Source organism: Etheostoma cragini, chromosome 4 (assembly GCF_013103735.1).
Source record: "Etheostoma cragini isolate CJK2018 chromosome 4, CSU_Ecrag_1.0, whole genome shotgun sequence".
Classification (NCBI taxonomy): Eukaryota; Metazoa; Chordata; class Actinopteri; order Perciformes; family Percidae; genus Etheostoma; species Etheostoma cragini.
In genome coordinates, this window is record NC_048410.1 from 4,681,242 (window position 1) to 4,684,213 (window position 2,972).

General features: G+C 38.4%; 1 long non-coding RNA gene across 1 annotated transcript in view; it reads right to left on the bottom strand.

Moving 5' to 3' along the window:
- Positions 1-1,539: 1,539 nt before the first annotated feature.
- Positions 1,540-2,972, bottom strand: part of LOC117943515 — a 31,729-nt gene continuing 30,296 nt past the window's right edge. The window contains exon 2 of the long non-coding RNA XR_004656369.1: positions 1,540-1,729. This is a non-coding gene — a long non-coding RNA (uncharacterized LOC117943515). The remainder of the gene's footprint in view (positions 1,730-2,972) is intronic.

The following is a 2,972-nucleotide window of genomic DNA, read 5'->3' on the forward strand; positions in this document are numbered from 1 at the left end:
TCCTGCTCACAAGTTCTATTTTCACCCTCTCACAGCCTACTGCATTGAACGGTTCATCTACGTAAACACCTTCCCGTAATCAACAGCGGCGTCATTACGTTGACCAGCGTAGCAGCGTAGCAGTGTAAATGTAGGTTTGGTGGAAACCAAACCCCGTCAAGAGGCCCAATATTTGGCCAAATTCAAACTCGATCCTGGATTCAGTGCATCCCTACTGTGAATAGTTTTTTTAAGTGAGACATTTTTTGAATCAAAAACCGATTTTGAATCAAATCTTGAGCCTAAAAGTCAATACCAAATCGAATTGTGACATTTTCTGAATCGTGCACCCCTACTGTTCAATCGGGGTATTTTATTGCACGACTAAAACTACCTTTAAACGTAGACATGTTCCACCGTAACAAGTTCCTTCCTGAGTCTATTTTGCATAGTGCCACCCGACATGATTGTGATTGGTTTTAAAGAAATGCCCATCGGGAATTCTCTGTGGACTCGCCAGACCCTCCTCCCCCTGCAGCGGTGTGGAGGAAGGTCTGGCTACATGAGACTAACATCTGTGTGAACGCACCTTTAATAACTATACTTTCATTGTGGCAAGTGCCCCAAATTGACTTTTGGTTATGTTAAAGTGACAGTACCCTCTAGCGCCTGTTGTAATTATGGAAAGAACAAAGAGAGCATTAACTTTTAAAACCAACACAGTTTTTTTAAAACATGGCCACATGTTAATTATTGTAACCACCAACAAAAGTCCCCCAATCTTAGCAAAGTACTTATCTTAATCCAAACCACGCTCCTTCCTTAAACCTAATTTTATCCTCATTTTTGTGCCTAAATCTGACAAATTCGTCTGCCTTTTTGATTCCAGGCAGCCTTTGGTTTCCACTCATCTTCCTACAGGATGAAAATAGTAATGCTGACTCTTCAAACTCGCTTGAATTCCGTCACAGGGAATATCAAGTCTGCATGAATTTTTGTCAAAGTTATATTATTGTTATGAGGTAATGCCATGCAGGATTTTCAAATCAATCATCAAATCAACACATTTCTTTTATATTGCATAACCACAGATTTGCATACCATGAAGAAATGAATGGAAACCATTGGATGTTTAGAGCAGTGGAAAAGATGCAGGTATTACATTTCTAACTTTCTTTATTAATTAAAACCACTAATAAACCTTGGCTCAAATTAGCTCCATGCTACTGAATATGTCTATTGATCACCATGTATAGTCTAGCTGGCAAAAAGCATATTAGCATATTTTAAATGAAGCATAGTGATATATTCCTTTTAATGTGTAACTTGTTTTACATTTGATCTGTCCTCGTTTATTTTTCCACAACTCTGCTTTCCTTTCATGTGTGAAACTTGTATTTTTCTAGCTTAAAGTTGTCATTTCACTGTTTGCTTATCAATATTCACTCCACACCACACATCTACTGGCCCACACACTGTTCCCTTTGTGAGATTTATCTCCCACCGTGATCCACAGCAGAACAGCCAGCATCTAAAATGGCCAAATAAAAGAGAGTGGGCTTTTTTTTTGGACAGTGTTTACAGGAAGGTTGTCTTCAGCTGTGGAAAGGGGGTGTGTTTGTTTTCACACCGCTCCAAAGAAAATAAGCAGAGACGCTATCTCCATTCCCATCTGATCTGGCCAGGTAGAGCAGCAGCGTTGGCAGCCTGCGAAGACCGAATGGAGTCGAGGTATTTGCCTCTCAGGCATCTGAAGTAGCACAGTGAGAGAGGAGCATAATCAGCCATGCAATCAGGTGATTCTACGTCTCTCCTTTGCTAAATTAACTAATTAACTTAAAATAATTTAAGGCAATAAATCCTTACAATTTATTCCATTGACTTATGCAACAGCTTTCTGGTAGCTTTTCTAAGCCATCAGTCTTTTTTAAGTCAAGGACCTAACTGAAAGAGGGATGGAGCAGGGACCCCTACTACATATTTTGTATAAAATGAAGTTGCATATTCAACCGGGCCTACAATTACATGTAGTAGGACCTAAACCCTTTATGCATATCTTTTTTGTACATGACAGTAAGATCTTAACATAGCCTAATGATTGTTAACATGATTTTATAAATCCTTTTTTAATGTTAAAACACATGTGGTGCAGTGAATCCTTAGGAGTAACTGTATCCATGGATGGCTATCTTAGTGACTACCTTATGGGCCAGTGAATAAGAAAGAGGGTTAGGGCAACGTGTGAAAAATGTATTGAATTCTGAGTTTAAAGTCAGAATTCTAAGAAAAAGACCCACACCCCCTGTTTAAGATCCCTGTTCTAAGCAATTTGCATTCACAAGAATACAATTTAAAATGCCTTGAAACTTGTTTTAAATTTCAAGCATGTCTCTTTAATGTAAATATTCATGACTAAATAATGAGCAATAACAGATAAAGTATGAGATACCGCCTTCCCCCCACTGAGCCTAACCTTGGCAGAACATTGTATATTCATGTAGGACTACATTACTCAAAGTAAGACCCTGATTAAGGAAAAAAGGTTTTTGGTGGCTTTAAACAACTTCAACAGAAAAGTCCAATTCCTCTCAACATGTACACTGTCCGACAAGTGATCTCTAAAATCACACCACTAATGTGAGCTAAAGATAGAGAGAAGAACAATAAATCGAAATACCATAATTAATGCCAGATAACTCTTTAATCTGTATTTACTCATATGACAACATCAGAGACAACAGTCACTTGATCATGAGGGTGTGTGTTGAGATAATGCTTCATTTCAAACTCAGAGTCTAAAAATACCTAATTTCTGCAAATGTTCAAATTGAGTCAACCCGAGACCAGCACTCCCCATCAGGGAAAGCAATAACTATGACCTCAGTCTGTTATTTTGGGAATGGATAATTAGAAGAGGCTTGTTTCCGATTAGCTCCTAATGTTACTTACACAGGCCATTGCCTTGTTTCCGTGCATATTGAGTTATCTCTCAG